The sequence below is a fragment of the Microcaecilia unicolor genome, chromosome 6 (assembly GCF_901765095.1).
Source record: "Microcaecilia unicolor chromosome 6, aMicUni1.1, whole genome shotgun sequence".
In the NCBI taxonomy this organism is placed as follows: Eukaryota; Metazoa; Chordata; class Amphibia; order Gymnophiona; family Siphonopidae; genus Microcaecilia; species Microcaecilia unicolor.
This window is the reverse complement of record NC_044036.1, coordinates 254,015,240-254,033,323: the sequence shown is the minus strand read 5'-3', so window position 1 is coordinate 254,033,323 and position 18,084 is coordinate 254,015,240.

Here is an 18,084-nt window from a genome sequence, read left to right as displayed (position 1 = left end):
GTTGACAAAGCGGAAAAATATTTTTAAACTCTAGGGGCTGATGTTGAAAAACATATGTGGGATTCACATTAGCCTTTAACCATATAAACTTAACCAGTTGCAAATCCCCTCACCACCCTTCCTCTGGGTCCAGCTCAAATCTATATGTGCAACATCAATATATGTACAGAGTTAGCTGGAACAAAAAAGTGTCAGGTTGAAGGCAGGCTCACATTTAGTAGTTAGCTCAAATTTGAGCCTTTACAAACCGATTCAAGGCACCTACTTGTCAGGTAGTCAAATTTAAACTTCAAAAGTCTTATGGATGTTCAGCTGCAACTTCAGCCAGTTAGCTGTGCCTGAATACCCTGCCAAAATTGCCCATGTAAAATGAACTAAATCATTTTGATGTTCAGCAGTTCTGTGAATATGTATCTCATTGTCTGTCTCATGACAATGCATTGAATTAATTTTATGTACATCCCACAGTGTGCTATTACACTTACAAAATATTAAGCATGTCTATTCATAGGCTAGTGCTAAGCTAAACAACTAACTGTGTTTTATTAACCTACTTTACAAAAGAAAAACAATGCTTAAGAGATCACAGGACAGAAGTGGATTTTTTTTAAATTAAATCCTAGCAGGGGAGAAATAGCCTGGTGGGTAAAGCAGTGGGTTGTGAAACAAGGCAGCTGGGTTTTAGATCTCACTTCTCCCACACATGATCCTCAGGAAAGTCACTTCACCCTCCACTGCCTCAAGTATAAACCTACAGCTTTTATTTACTAACCTGTATGAGAAGTTCTGAGAAAAGCGGACATTTCTCTGGTAAGTGAACACTATTTTGCTTAGTGCTTTGAGAACTTAAAGATTGGGGTTTAAAGGAGGAATTGTAGGTTAGTGACAGGCAAAATAAAAATTGTATCAACTAATCTCCATAGTCTTTTCCCCATAGTTTTAGAAACTTTGTACCACAGCATTAACAGAGAGACTCTAGCAGGCAATGCAAGATCTAGTTTAGTCTTCCCACCCACCCCTAGGACAACTCTTCATTTATAGTCAATTATTGTAATTAGTGTAACAAGCAAGGAGTGCTCTTACAGAGTTTTAAATACATTTCATTACCATCTAAGAAGAAAACACTAAATAAATCATGCAATATACTATCAGGCTCATTTTCAAAAGAGAAGGACGACCATCTTTCGACACAAATCAGAAGATGGGCATCCTTCTCTAAGGGTCACCTAAATTGGCATAATTGAAAGCCGATTTTGAGCATCCCCAACTGCTTTCCATAGTGGGGACGACCAAAGTTCACGGGGGCGTGTCGGAGGCATAGCGAAGGTGGGACTTGGGCATGCCTAACACATGGGCATCCTCGACCCATCATGGAAAAAAAAAGGGCGTCCCTGACGAGCACTTGGATGACTTTACCTGGTCCTGTTTTTCTTACGACCAAGGCACAAAAAGGTACCCGAACTGACCAGATGACCACCGGAGAGAATTGGGGATCACTTCCCCTTACTCCCCCAGTGGTCACTAACCCCCTCCCACCCTCAAAAAACATCTTTACAAATATTTTGTGCCAGCCTCAAATGTCATACTCAGCTCAATTACAGAAGTATGCAGGTCCCTGGAGCAGTTTTAGTGGGTGCAGTACATTTCAGGCAGGTGGATTCAGGCCCACCCCCCCCCCTACCTGTTACACTTGTGGTGGTAAATGTGAGCCCTCCAAAACCCACTGTACCCACATCTAGGTGTCCCCTTCACCCGTAAGGACTATGGTAGTGGTGTACAGTTGTGAGTAGTAGGTTTTGGGGGGGGGGCTCAGCACACAAGGTAAGGGAGCTATTTACCTGGGAGTAATTTCTGAAGTCCTCTGCAGTGCCCCCTAGGGTGTCTGGTTGGTGTCCTGGCATGTGAGGGGACCAGTGCACTACGAATGCTGGTTCCTCCCTCGACCAAAGGGCTTGCATTTGGTCGTTTCTGAGATGGGCGTACTTGGTTTCCATTATCGCCGAAAATCAGAAACGACCAAGTCTAGGGATGACCATCTCTAAGGACGACCTAAATTTCAAGATTTGGTTGTCTCCGACTGTATTATCGAAATGAAAGATGGACGTCCATCTTGTTTCGATAATACAGGTTTCTACGCCCCTCCACCGGGACGTTTTGCAAGGACGTCCTAAGCAAAGCTTGGGCATCCCTTTCGATTATGCCCCTCCACATAAACTAAAAGACATTTTTATATTAGGCTAATATCCTTAATACTGTAGCAAATTTTAAATTATTGAAAAACTCAAAAACAGTAAGATGGAGTCAGCAGTCCAGAAGCAAGAGGGGTGCAATCCAGTCTTTTGCATTGAGTGTCACGTGTATGATTGTCTCCCAGTTGGTGAGATGTCATATGTGTGTGCCTGATGCAAAGAGCTTCTAGCTCTCAGAGAACGTGTCTGTTCTCTTGAGGCTAGAGTAGCAGATTTGGTGGAGCTGAAGGAGACAGAGAGGTACATAGAGGAGACCTACAGGGAAGTTGTAGAGAAGTCCCACCTCCAGTCTGGTAGCCCCTGTGCTACCTTGGAGGAGAGAGGTCTCCTAGAAGGAGAGCATCACCCTGGTGAAGTAGGAAGTACTCCTGTAGCCAGGACCTGCCCACAAGGGGATGTACTATCCTCTCGCACTGAGGATATGTCTCCAAGTGCTGACTGGGAGGGAAAGGTTAGGACAGCTGTTGTAGTTGGTGATTCGATCATTAGGCATATAGATAGCTGGGTGGCTGGTGGACATGAGGATCGCCTGGTGACTTGCCTGCCTGGTGCGAAGGTGGCGGACCTCATGCATCATCTAGCTAGGATTTTAGATAGTGCTGGGGAGGAGTCGGCTGTCTTGGTACATGTGGGTACCAATGACATAGGGAAAATGTGGGAGAGAGGTTCTGGAAGCCAAATTTAGGCTCTTAGGTAGAAAGCTCAAATCCAGAACCTCTAGGGTAGCATTTTCTGAAATGCTACCCGTTACACACGCAGGGCCTAGGAGACAGTCAGAGCTCCGGAGTCTCAATGCGTGGATGAGACGATGGTGCAGGGAGGAGGGTTTTAAATTTGTTAGGAACTAGGCAACATTCTGGGGAAGGGGGAGCTTATTCCGGTTGGATGGGCTCCACCTTAACCAGGGTGCGACCAGGCTGCTGGCATCGGCATTTAAAAAGGAGATAGAGCAGCTTTTAAACTAGAAATGGGGGGAAGGCCGACAGTCACTCAAAAGTGCATGGTTTGGGATAAGGTATCTTTCAAAGATATCACCAAAACAGGGAAGATAGGGTATCCTGATAGTGAGGTTGCAAAAGAGACCATAGTAGATCAGGTGTCCTTAAGTAAAAATAAAAATCAGACAAAAGATTGCAAATTAGTACTGTCAAGTACTAAGCATCATGTAAATAGGAACAACAAACATACTTTGAAATGTCTATTTGCGAATGCCAGGAGCCTAAGAAATAAGATGGGAGAGTTAGAATATATTGCATTAAATGAAAAATTAGATATAATACGCATCTCTGAGACCTGATAGAAAGAGGATAACCAGTGGAACACTGTCATACCGGGGTACAAATTATATCGTAGTTATAGGGTGGATCGAATTGGTGGAGGGGTAGCATTGTAAATTAAGCAGAGCCTTGAATCAAATAGATTGAAAATTCTTGGAATCATTATGGATTGACATTCCACTTGTAAAGGGGAAAAGGATAGTGATAGGAGTGTACTACCGTCCACCTGGCCAGGATGAACAGACAGATGCAGAAATGTTAAAGGAAATTAGGGACGCAAACAAACTGAGCAACGCAATAATAATGGGTGATTTCAATTACCTCGATATTGACTGGGTAAATGTAACATCGGGGCACACTAGGGAGGTAAAATTCCTTAATCAAATCAAGGACTGCTTTATGGAGCAGCTGGTACAGGAGTTGATGAGAGAAGGAAAAATTCTAGACCTAGTCCTTAGTGGAGCGCATGATCTGGTGTAGGAGGTATTGGTGCTGGGGCCGCTTGATAACAGTGATCATGATATGATCGGATTTGATATTAGCTTTGAAGTAAGTATACAGAGGAAATCAAATACGTTAGCGTTTAACTTTTAGAAAGAGGACTATGATAAAATGAGAAGGACGGTGCTGCGAGGGTCAAAAATTTACATCAGGCGTGGATGCTGTTCAAAAACACCATCCTGGGAGTTCCAAGATGGCCGCTGACTGAGACAGATGTGTTTTAGAGCTCCTCCAGATTTTACTGTTACTCTCTAATTACCTTGTAATGCCGAAGAGAAGGGGCAGAGCTGCTGCTACTGCAGCCCAGCAGCAAAGACCTTTGATATCTTCAGGCTTGATTGAATCTTATCTGCAACGAGCTCAGGTTTCAACAGCAGCGTGGGTGAGTGGTTCGCTGGAACAGCCCAGGATAGGAGACCAGGAGCTGAACCTTGAACTGGAAGTTTCTTTGAGCCCCGAGGCAAGGGCCCCTCCTCCCCAGCCTGTGAGAAGTAGTTCTCAGGTGGCGGTGTCCTTAGCCCTGAATACCGAAGTGTTACAGGGTGGAACTGGACTGGAGGCAGCGTTAGCCTTAACGGAGAGCGTGGGAGATTTGTCAGCTTCTTCCCTGTTATCTCACTGCTAGAAAAACACAGGAGGAGTTGCGAGGGACATTGGAAGGTGAGAAACGAGGGGTCACGTGATGACGCGGAGCTGAGCGGACGCCCGAAGCACCGGCTCCAGCCCGCTTTCAAATAACTCGGCAAAATAACCCGCTAATCCCTCCCGAAGTGACTCCTTAGCGAGACATCCGTGCACAGGATCGTGAGTGCAGCAAATCGAGACGCTTGCGAGTGCTTATAAGAGAAAGAGAAGCAGGGTATGCCAGCAAAGACCCCGCGGGGGAAGAAAAGCATCGGCTGCGAGGAAAACAAGATGGCGGCGGCTACAGAAAATCAGATAATGGGGCCGATTCCGCCTGAACTAATTAAAGAATTGGCGCAGCAATTGTCAGTGGTCCTAGAGGAAAAGCTGTCCAAATTGCAGACATCAGTGGATAATATCCGGGAAGCGGTGGAGCGCCAGAGCGCCCGTTTGCAACAAGTTGAGGACTGAGTGTCACAATGTGAAGATGAGGCTGCGGGCACGAGCGGGAGAATTGCGACGCTGGAACACAAGTGTGAGCAACTGGAGAGAAAGGCAGATGACTTAGAAAACCGCAGTAGGCGCAATAACTTACGGATTGTGGGCCTGCCAGAAGCGGTCAAAGCATCGGAGCTCAGGAAATTTCTAGAGCAATGGCTCCCGGAACAATTAGGGTTGGATTTTGGCGGGAAACCGCCACAAGTGGAACGTATTCACAGAGTGGGAGCAGAGCGGCCGGCTGATAGCAGACCGAGACAAGTCCTGGCGAAGTTATTGAATTATATGGAGAAAGAAGCTATTTTGCAGGCCTACCGGCGAAAACCTGACTTGGAGTACAATGGCAAAAAAATCTTGCTTTTTCAGGACTATTCGGCGGCAGTGGCTGATCAGCGGAGGATTATGGGTCGCCAGTGTAAGAGGTTGTATGAGAAGGGAGTTCGCTTCTCTTTATTGTACCCGGCTAAAGTACGTGTGCTGCATGAGAACAAGACTTTGTTTTTCACGAAGTCAGAAGCATTGGAAACCTTTGTGACCAATTTAAAATGAGGTGGAGCTGCTGAATTGCAAGGACGTTAGGGACACAGCTAGCTGAGGATGGCTGTAGGACACTGAAACATGCATCAGGAGACATTTTGAAGAAAAGGGAGCCATCATGCACGAGTGAGTCTTAATGACCAGAGAGGGTGACTATGATGAAAGTAGCTGGGCAGGACATCATGGTGGTGAAGGTCATGGCCACTATACTTGCGGGCCCTGTGGAGATGAGAAGTCTCTGGATCGACTCTGTGCAACAATAAGTCTGGATTACCAGACTTTAAAAGTGTGGGAGCTCCCAGTTGAAATCTTTCTGATAGTATGTATTGTTGACAGGTTATGTTGTATTCTGTTATGTGTTAAGGTTATCGTTATTAATCGGGACATACGTTGGGGAGTCAGGGGAAAGGGAGGGAAGAGGAAGGGGGCGGAGTAGCCGGGAAGAGTTGGTGGTGTGTCAGAGAGGTGTGTGTGTGGTGAAATGGGTGAGCGAGGGGAAAGGGTTCTGGGGGGGGGGGGAGAGTAATAAGATGGGGACCTGGACGGGGGAGAGGGAGGGGGGGGATTAGGGGAAGGGAGCGGGGAAAGGGGGAATTGAGAGAATTAGCGGTTAATCTATTGAACAGCACTGGCATGATCTCCAAGGGGTGGAGATTGGAAAAACAGCGAGGTAGACAAGGCACAGAATGGAAAGAGACATGTGTGAACGAATGGCCCGAGGGCTTAGCTGGGAGGCTCTTGGGCTTTGCAAAGGGAATACAAGCAGGGGGAGACAATGAGTGGCAGTTGAATGGTTAATTTAAGGATTGTGACTTTAAATGTGGATGGAGTGCACTCCCCAATTAAGCGTACAAAAATTCTGCAGGCACTCAAGAGGCAGAAGGCTGACATAGCTCTGTTGCAAGAGACCCACCTAAGTAAAATGGAACATTTAAAATTAAAAAGGGACTGGGTAGGAGATGTATTTTTCGCCTCTTACAATGGGAGACAACGAGGGGTAGCCATACTGTTTAAGAAATCTATTCCCTTTGACCTACATAGAATGTACCAAGACCCAGACGGGAGATTTCTCATAGTAGCAGGAGAACTGCAGGGCAAACGGGTAGGGTTGTGTAGTGTGTACGCACCCAATGTATACTCACACAGTTTTTTCACCTTGCTGGCCGCCAAATTGGTAACATTTGATCAATATCACTTAGTAATAGGGGGGGATTTTAATGTCGTCAGTGACCCTTCTATAGATTGTAAACCCCCCAGAAGGGCAGGTAAAGATCAAGACGACAGAGGAGTCAACTTTTTGATGAAAGAGTTAGACTTAGTGGATATATGGCGACACCAACACCTAGATGAGGCTGATTATACATATTTCTCGCACCCTCATGGGACGCACTCTCGTCTTGACTACTTGCTCGTGCCTTACTCGGTGGTCCTGGGGGTGTGTCAATCGGGAATCGGGGAGCCAGAGGTATCTGACCACTCGCCGGTGTGGATGGAGTGGCAAGGGGGAGGATGGGAGGGGGCTGACCGGTGGCGTAGGAATCCGGCATTGTACCAAAGCAGGGAGTTCCACACCTATTTGAGAAAGAGCTGGATAGATTATGTTGTAGAAAATGATGTGCAGGATGTGACCCCAAGAGTATTCTGGGAGGCCTCAAAGGCAGTACTACGAGGAAAGATTATCTCGTATGTGGCCTCAATGAATAAAAAACGAGGGGAGAGAATTCGAATACTTACCTCGCAACTGAAAGAAGCGCGACGAGCGCTCATTGGGTGTGCCTCTGACTCCACTAGGAAGGCATATATGGAACGGAGGAAAGAGGTGCAGAAAGTGCTGGAGGAAAGTGCACTATATAATATAAAACTATACAAATACAAATTACACCGGTGGGGTAATAAGACAGGTAAACTATTAGCATCCCTAGTGAAGCAAAGAACGGCAAAAAGATTTATAACTAAAATAAGGAATAGGGAGGGTGTAGTCAGAACTCAGTTAGCTGATATTAAAAAAGAGTTTGTTGAGTATTATTCAGCGTTATACCAAGCAGGGAATTTCTCAGAAGATAAATGCCTGGAATTCTTTGAAGGGTTAGGGCTGCCCAGGGTCTCTGAGGAACAGAGGAGAGGGTTAAATGCACCTATTCAGGGTAAGGAAGTACAACAAGTGATTAAGCGCCTTAAGTTGGCCAAAGCGCCGGGCCCAGATGGCCTGGGGGTGGAGTATTACAAAATATTGCAGGATGTCATGGTTGCACCCTTTATAGCTATGTGTGAAGACAGCAAGGAAAAGGGTGCATTGGGGGCGGTATTAAATCACGCGCATATTGTGTTGATCCCTAAACCGGGGAAGGATGAGGAATTGGTGGGTTCCTACAGGCCCATATCGTTATTAAATCAAGACATAAAGATCCTGGCAGCAGTGTTGGCGGATAGACTGGGAAAGGTGGTTCCAGACCTGGTCCATCCGGACCAGGTGGGTTTTGTTAAAGGGAGGTATGCGTCAGCTAACATTCTGAAGGTGAGCCGAATATTAATGGAAGGTGCTGGCAGAAAGGGAGATGCTATAGTGGCAAGCCTTGATGCAGAAAAGGCTTTCGATAAGGTTGTTTGGCCTTACTTGTTTTGGATCCTTGACCGCTTTGGTATTCAGGGAGATTTTTTGGGATGGGTCCGAGCGCTATACTGCCACCCAACGGCGCAGCTCCTTGTCAATGAGTCCCTGTCTGATACATTTACTTTGGGGGGAGGGACTAGGCAGGGTTGCCCCCTCTCACCGCTGCTATTTCTTCTAACTTTGGAACCCTTGGCAGCAAAACTACGGCAGGACACCACGCTGAAAGGATTAAAGGTGGGAGGGGAGGAATACATCATCAATTTATTTGCAGACGATATGCTGCTTTTGTTGGATGAGGCAACTCGTACCCTGCCACTGGTTATGTCTTATATCCGAGCATTTGGGGCTTTTTCAGGCCTTAGTATAAACTTTGACAAGTCCGAGGCCCTACTGGTAAATGACCCGTGTATTAGTAGAACCTTACATTCCTTCCCATTACGTTGGGCCACAGAGGGTATTAAATATTTGGGGATCCATATCAGTGCGAACTTGGCATGGGTATACAAAAAAAATGTGTTAGACTGACTAGGAGAGATAAAAAACATATGCCAAAAATGGAAAGACCTACCTGTGAACTTTTTGGGGCGCATAGCGTTGGTTAAAATGGTATTGTTGCCCAAGATACTTTACCCATTACAAATGCTCCCCTTATGGGTCAGGGCTTCGGAGGAGCGTTCCTATAAAAGTATTGTAGGTACCTTTATCTGGCATGCTAAATGCTCGCGGATAGCGTTTACCAAGTTGACTAGGAATAATGGGCAGGGGGGACTCCGACTCCCAGACCTACGGGTTTACAATGTAGCAGCACTGATGCGGTGGATACACGAATTGATTACGGAGAAGGGTTTTTTTGCCCCCCGGGGCTTTTGGGAGAGCTGGTGCAGGCCAAATGACCCTTTCACAGTTTTAGAATCCTGGGCAGTACAGGGGGCAAGAAAGAAAGTGGATAATCCTTATGTAGCAGCCCTTCAATTGGCTTGGAGATGGTGGAGAGGGCAGACGGGAAATAAAGTGAGGGTTAGCCCGTTCCTACCGTTGGTGGGGAATATGGCTTTCCCAGCGGGAATGGGAAGGTCAGTCTTCTGTAAATGGAGAGACAAAGGTTGTCGGTTTATAGGTCAATTTCGGGGGGAGGGGGAGAATGTCTTCCCTACATTTGCCAAAGTGTGTGACGAATTACAGATTCCTGGCTCTCACTTCTTTGCATACCTCCAGGCACGAGACTACATACTGAGTGTGGAGCGTCAGAGCAAGACGATAGTGCGATTTACAAAACTTGACCACACCTTTATGCAGATGACTCCGCTTCATAATAGGTTGACTGGCTGGTGTCAGTTGATTAGGGAGCAAATGCAATCCCCCCACTTAAAATCACTAGCTGCAGCGTGGAGTGAGGATACTGTGGAAGAGGTGTCGGTGGAGAGATTGAGCGCAGTCTTCCGAGATCTGCGGGGCCTCACACCGAATGCGTCTTTACAAGACACACAGTATAGAATCCTGTATAGAGTGCATATCACTAAAGTTAGGGGGAAAGCCCTGGGAATGTGGGATAGTGACACGTGTGACAAGTGCGGGGGGGCAGTGGGTACCTTTTTGCACTCTTTTATGGAATGTCCTACACTGCAGGAATTATGGTCTGGGGCGCTGACAACCTTGGAAGAGATATTACAGCGCTCAGTGGAGTGGCATTATTCAGTTACATTAATGGGGTGTGGGCAGGCTCTTAAGGAGCAGGGGCTGAGAGTTTCACAAAGTAAATTTGTTTTGTTAGCTTTGATTTTGCTTAAAAGATGTGTGCTGAAACAATGGGTGCAGAGAGAGCCCCCGGCCCTTGCAGTGTGGAAACATAGTATGCTTGAGATGGCTCATTGGGTGGCTATGAGATATAAGTCTGTGACCTCTCTGGGTGCTCGTCAATATCGTGATCTGTGGGGGAGAACATGTGCCTTGTTCATGATGCCTACATAAGAAGAACAGAATCGATTAAGTCTGTGTGCTGTTTAAGTGATAAAGGACAGGGGGGAGGGGGAGGGGTCTCTGCTGGGGGAGGGGAAGAAACGGGGGGGGGGGGAAATAAAATAAAACATGGAATTCAGTAGATTGTTGGCAGAGTTGTCAGGACATGCTTTGTTGTTTGTATTAATGTTGCTCTTGATGCCTGTATATGAATCCATGGAACAATAAAAACATTTATAAAAAAAAAAAAGGAAGGTGAGAAACATGTTTCACAGGAAGAGAGTGAGAGCATTGCATTTGCTAAACTTTTTCAGAAACCAGATGAAGTGACATTGGACAATTTATGGCAGTTGATTGCAGAAATGGGGAAGTTTTTGTGCCCCCAGATGAGGAAAATAAGAAATGAAGTTGTGATATTAGATGGGAAGGTAACAGAAATTGAAAATGAGGTGAAAATAGTTAAAGCAGATTTGGCTAAACAGGAAAAGGATGTTTTAGAGTTGAAATCACAGCAAACAACAATGCTTAAAGACTTGGTTAATTTAAGGAGAAAATCAGAAATGCTGGAAAATACTTCAAAATCTAATAATCTGCGTTTTATAAATTTTCCGCGACAACCACTTATCTCCCCTCGGGAGATGCTAAAAAATTACCTCAGAGAAATTCTAGAGATAGAAGATAAAGATATGCCACCCTTTTCACAGGTTTTTTATATACCTGTGAAGGATTTGGATCCTTTACAAAGGAATAATATTCAGAATGCGCAACCATTGGATGTTTCTGCCCTTCTTGAAATATCGGATTCAGAACAGATAACACCAACTACTATGTTGGCCACAGTAGTGTTACCTTCGGACAAGATCTGGATCTTAAAGAAGTTTTTTCAGAATAAAGAAAAAACCTTTCGTGGTTTGCAAACTTGTGTTTTTCCAGATCTAGCGAGGGAAACGCAAAGGCGACGACAAAAGTTTTTACAGACGAGACAGGAGGCTAAGTGCTTTGAAAATAAGCCTCATTGTGTATCTGGATTTTCAGAAGATGTTTGACAAAGTACCTCATGAAAGACTCCAGAGGAAATTGGAGAGTCATGGGATAGGAGGTAGTGTTCTATTGTGGATTAAAAACTGGTTAAAAGATAGAAAACAGAGAGTAGGGTTAAATGGTCAGTATTCTCAATGGAGAGAGGTAGTTAGTGGGGTTTCCCAAGGATCTGTACTGGGACCGCTGCTTTTTAACATATTTATAAATAGCCTAGAGATGGGAGTAACTAGTGAGGTAATTAAATTTGCTGATGACACGTGGAGGGGCATAATCAAACGGGACCGGCCTTCTATATGGCCGGCCCCGTAAAGCGGCATACTCGACCACATTATCGAAACAAGAGGGCCGGCCATTTTTCGTTTTGATAATATGGTCGGTGCCGGCCAAATCTCAACATTTGGGCCGGTGTTAGATATCACCACCACTGGTTTTTGCCGATAATGGAAACTAATGGCGGCCATCTCAAATCCGGCCAAATCGAAGCCATTTGGTTGTGGGATGAGCCAGCATTTGTAGTGCACTGGTCCCCCTCACATGTCAGGACACCAACCGGGGCACTCCAGTGGACTTCATTAATTGCTCCCAGGTAAATAGCTCCCTTACCTTGGGTTCTGAGCCCCCCAACCCCCCCCCAAAACCCACTCCCCACAACTGTACAACACTACCATAGCCCTTAAAGGGTAAAGGGGGCACCTACATGTGGGTACAGTGGGTTTTGGGTGGGTTTTGGAGGGCTCCCATTTACCACCACAAGTGTAACAGGTAGGGGAGATGGGCCTGGGTCCACCTGCCTGAAGTGCACTGCAGTACCCACTAAAACTGCTCCAGGGACCTGCATAGTGCTGTGATTGAGCTGGGTATGACATTTGAGGCTAGCATAGAGGTTGGCACAAAAATGTTTAATTTTGCTTTTGGGTGGGAGGGGGTTGGTGACCAGTGGGGGAATAAGGGGAGGTGATCCCCAATTCCCTCTGGTGGTCATCTGGTCAGTTTGGGCACTTTTTTGAGCCTTGGTCCTAAAAATAAATGAACCAAGTAAACCCGGCCAAGTGTTCATCAGAGCCGGCCTTCTTTTTTCCATTATCGGACGAAGCCAGCCATCTCGTAGCCACGCCCCCATCCCCGCCTTTGGTACCCTGCCGACACGCCCCCTTTAACTTTGGCTGGCACTGCGACAGAAAGCAGTTGAAGCCGGCTAAAATCGGCTTTCGATTATACCGATTTGGCTGGGTTTAGGAGATGGCCTGCCATCTCCCGATTTGTGTCGGAAGATGGCCGGCCTTCTCCTTCGAAAATAAGCAGGAAAATTATTCAAAGTCGTTAAATCGCGGGAGGATTGTGAAAAATTAGACCTTACGAGACTGGGAGACTGGGCGTCTAAATGGCAGATGACGTTTAATGTGAGCAAGTGCAAAGTGATGCATGTGGGAAAGAGGAACCTGAATTATAGCTACATCATGCAAGGTTCCACATTAGGAGTCACAGATCAAGAAAGGGATCTAGGTTTCATCGTTAATGATACGTTGAAATCTTCTGCTCAGTGTGCTGCTGCAGCTAAGAAAGCAATAGAATATTAGGTATTATTAGGAAAGGAATGAAAAACAAAAATGAGGATGTTATAATGCCCTTGTATCGCTCCATGGTGCGACCGCACCTTGAATATTGTGTTCAATTTTGGTCGCCGCATCTCAAAAAAATATATAGTGGAATTAGAAAAGGTAAAGAAGGGTGGCAAAAATGATAAAGGGGATGGGACGACTTTCCTATGAGGAAAGACTAAAGCGGCTATGGCTCTTCAGCTTGGAGAAAAGGCGGCTGAGGGGAGATATGATAGAGGTCTATAAAATAACGAGTGGAGTTGAACAGGTAGTTGTGAAGCATCTGTTTATGCTTTCCAAAAATAATAGGACTGGGCGGCATGTGATTAAGCTACAAAGTAGTAAATGTACTACTTAGCAGCTTTATTGCATGCCCCCAGTACTAGTATTTTTGGAAAGAGTAAACAAGCGACTCATGTCTACCCGTTCCACTCCACTCAGTATTTTATAAACCTCTATCATATCTCCCTTTGGCTGCCTTTTCTCCAAGCTGACAAGCCCTAGCTGCTTTAGACTTTCCTCATAGGAAACTTGTCCCACCCCCTTTATCATTTCCATGGCCCTTCTCTGTACTTTTTCTAATTTCACTAAATCTTTTTTTGAGATGCTGTATCCAGAATTACACACAGTGGAAGAGTCCCTGGGTAGTTGCAAATGAAAGCACATAGTGTCAGATCCCAGCAGAGCCAATGTTAGATGGCAGGGGCCCAGGGCAGCAACTTCGGAAAGGACTCCAAAGCTCTTGTTTGGGCTAGGTTGCTTTCAGCATGAGGCAGGCTTGTGGCCCCCTGTGAAATGGGGGTCCAGGGCAATTGCCTTGGTTTCACCCGCTAATGCTGACCCTGGATCCCAGCACTGATTTCCATTCATCTGGAAGCTGAAAGGAGCAGGAGGAAACTGGCAGGTTAAAATGAATGAATGAACAAAACAAATTAATTTCTTTGTACTTGAAGTAATAGAATTGTCCTGTGCTTTCATAAAATACTTCATTGCTTTAATCACTGCTGCACAGACATCCTTGGAATAAAAGAATTACTTAATGTGGAAATAGCCTACAGTTTTCCTAGTCATTACAACAGAATGAAGTGTCCCTGTTGCAACATAAGATTTATTAGCTGCCAAAGTAGGAATTCAGGAGAATTTGAACGTAGAACTACAAATGTGATTATTAACATGTTATCATATGAAGAATCAGTGAACTATTTTCTTAGAAATAAATCTCAGCTGAATGTTAGCTGGATTACAATTTGCAGTAATTTGTAGTGAAGTATCTGGAGATACATTATACTACATTGGAAACATAGCCATTTAAGTTCTGCATACAGTTGTAGTGTAAAGGAAACATGACATTTCTATTGTATCTAAGGATGGGCAGCCAGAAAATTGTTTTGTGTTGTTTCTCATATCATTTAAAGGAATTTGTATTTTTTTCAAAGGCTTCTACCCATTTGTTGTTATGGGAGAAATATTGTTTTGGTCCCTCCCCTAGCAGGCAAACCTTCTGTTTGTGTACCCACCCTACAGGTCCTCTGGACCTACCTGAATATCTCTGGTGGAGCAGGAGTGATGCCTATTCATGCCTGCTCATGACTGTTCTGAATCTAATATGGTGGCTGCAACCTCTTGCCTTAGTCTCATGGTACTATTATGACCCTGGTAGTACTGTGAGACTGTGGTGTGAGATCATAACCACTGTGAAGAAACAGTATGCTTTAAGCCTGTAAATGTATTGGATATTTTCCTTTCTTAAATATGTCTGAAGTATATTTCTCCTGTTTGGCCAGCAGACGATGCATGTTTATGCTTAAAGCTGTTACAGAGGATTGACTTCTTTTTCTTTTAGCTGATACACAGATAATAGGAAGTGCCTGTAGTGACATAACCATTTTTTATTTGAAACTTGACTGTTCTGGACTCTGATTGGCCTAGAGTTTTGAAATTACCCAGCAGTGCCTGCTGTTGCTTCAGTTTCAGCCCGTGAGAAGGAGAGAGAGAGAGATCTCTTTGCTGAAGCTCTGTAAACAGATATACGTTCTGATCTTCCCAGGTACTTTGTAGTAAGTATGCAAGTGTTTAGTTAGTGTTATAATTGATCCATATTTCAGTTACCTTTTATTGTTTGCCAATTGCATTATTTTGTTCTGCTGTTCAATATTTTTTAAAGAGAATAAACATAATTGTTTGTTCTCCCTGTTTGTCTGGACTGATAAAGAATCCTAGTGGTTTGTGTGTTGGGTCTGTGTGTGCTTCCTGGGAACTGTGGGATCACTGGGAGTGTGGCTCCAGTAACATAGAAATCACTGGAGATAATTGGAGAGTGGGAGAGTCGCCCACAGGCGGTTGTGACCCAGTCAGTGGGAGGAGGCTGCTAGTATAGAGCACAAGAGGCAGGTGCAAGCAGACCTGAGCTGTGCTGGGAACAGACCCTCTAAGTGGCTTCTAGGTAACCCCATGCAGGTGGGTAGGCATTTCATGACAACCACCATAATGGATCTGGCACTGTCATGAGCAAGAACAAATGGGGCTTCACTCTTGCCCCAACAACCCCCCCCCCCCCCCCAAACCACCAAGGATATTCATGTAGACTAGGGGGCTGTATTACAGGGGGGGAACTTGACATAAGTACATAAGTACATAAGTAGTGCCATACTGGGAAAGACCAAAGGTCCATCTAGCCCAGCATCCTGTCACCGACAGTGGCCAATCCAGGTCAAGGGCACCTGGCACGCTCCCCAAACGTAAAAACATTCCAGACAAGTGGTGGCCTAGATTGGAGGAGTGATGCATTAAGGGGGACCTAGATGGGGAGTGAGTTGATTACAGGGTGGGGGGGGGGGCTCGTCCTTGGTCACAGCTGATATGGCCACTATTCAGTCAGCTGATTAACTGCACTAATGGCCACATGCTAATTAGGAAATTAGCATGTAGCAATTAATTGAAGAAGTGGAAAATCTGGCCATTTTACAGCCATCATGCTAAAAGTGGCCTCAGTGGGCAGGAAACCTTTGTGATAGTCACAAAGCAGGCCACTTTTTAGCGCAGCTTGATAAAAGGGCCTCAACATTTCCTAAAATAAACTAATTCCTCAACATAATACACATAAAACTGAAAAATAACTAATTAATCATTTCTCCAAGATATTTATGATATAACCAAGTTTTCTCTAAGTATAAGAACGTAAGAACACAAGTGTTGCCATCCTGGGACAGACCAAAGGTCCATCAAGCCTAGGGCCCTGTTTACTAAGCTGTGCTGTAAGCATGCTAACTTTTTAGCATGCAATAAAAATTAGCATACGCTAACGATAGAAACACCCATTATATTCCTATGGGTGTCTCTAGTTTTAGCGTGCGCTAATTTTTAGAGAATGCCAAAAAATTTGTGTGCCTATAGCATGGCTTAGTAAACAGTGTCTAGAGCAGTGATGGCGAACCTATGGCACACGTTCCAGAGAGGGCATGCAGAGCCCTCTCTGTTGGCATGCGCGCTGTCGCCTCAGCCAGAGTTCATTCCCTCCCTCCCTCCCTCCCTCCCTCCCTCCCTCCCTCCCTCTGAGTTCCAGGGTCATTGTCCCTCCCTTCCTCCCTCCCTTCCTTCGAGTTCCAGGCCCCCTCCCTCTCTCCAAATTTTAAAAGTCATCTCTTGACTTACCTCATTGGGGATGGGTTACGGTGGCCGGTAGCAGCAGTAAAATGTTTGCAGACTCGGCCCTTCACTCTGTCTGAGCTCTGGTCCCGCCCTTGCAGAAACAGGAAATGAGGGCAGGACCAGAGCTCAGAGAGAGAGAAGGGCAGAGCCTGCACGCATTTTACTGCTGCTGCCGGCCACCGTAACCCGTCCCTGATGAGGTAAGTCAAAAGATGACTTGTAAAATTTGGAGGGAGGGAAGGGGCCTGGAACTCGAAGGAAGGAAGGGAGGGGGCCTGGAACTCGAAGGAAGGGAGGGAGCCTAGAACTCGAAGGGAGGGAGGGAGGAAGGGAGCAATGATGACCCTGGAACTTGGAGGGAGGGGGACCTCCTGGAACTCTGAGGGAGGGACCCCCTGGAACTCAGAGGGAGGGAGGACGGACCCTGGAATTCAGAGGGAGGAAGGAACGACCCTTGAACTTGGAGGGAGGGAGGGACCCTGGAACTCGGAGAGAGGGGCAGGGATGGACCCTGGAACTCGGAGGGAAGGAGGGGGAAGGAAATGAGAGAGGGGAGGAAGGCCTGGGAGGGAGGGAGGTCTGGAACTCGAAGGAAGGGAGGGAGGGATCCTGGAACTCGGAGGGAGGGACCCTGGAACTCGGAGGGAGGGAGGGACCCTGGAACTCGGAGGTAGGGGGAGGGAAAGGAGAGAGGGGAGGGAGGGAGGCCTGGAACTCAAAGGGAGGGAGGCCTGGAACTCGAAGAAAGGGAGGGAGGGGGCCTGGAACTCGGAGGGAGGTGGAGGGGGGACGAGGGAGGGGAAGAGGGGGAGGGGGGATGAGAGGGAGGGGTTAAATTGTTAAATTGCCCTGTTGGCACTTTGCGATAAATAATCAGATTTTTAGTTGCTGTTTGGGCACTTGGTCTCTGAAAGGTTCGCCATCACTGGCCTAGAGTATCCTGTTTCCAACAGTGGCCAATTCAGGTCGCAATACCTGGCAAGATCTCAGAAAAGTAAAATAGATTTTATGCTGCTTATCCTTTTCCCAAGTCCATCTTAATAATGGCTTAGGATCTTTTCTTTTAGGAAATGATCTGAACCTTTCTTTTAAAACCCTGCTAAGCTAACTGCTTTTACAACATTCTCTGGCAATGAATTCTAGAGTTTAATTACACATTGAGTGAAGAAATATTTTCTCCGGTTTGGTTTAAATTTACTACTTAGTAGCACCGGAATCTCACATAATCTGAGACAGTTCTGATCTCTAAGTACACTCTTGCACCTTTGATGACCCGCCCTTTAAGGTGTACAAAACCCCAACCTTGGCTGACTTCTAATATCCGCTACCTACGTTCCTGTACCCGCTCCGCCGAACGCCTCTGGCGGAAATCTCGGGCCCTTGCTGATTTCTTACACTTTAAGTTCATGCTGACCTCCTTCCAATCTGCTCTTTTACGTGCCAAACAGGATTATTATATCCAACTGACCAATTCTCTTGGCTCTAATCCTCGACTTCTCTTCACCACATTGAACTCTCTCCTCAAGGTGTCCCCTCCCCCAACT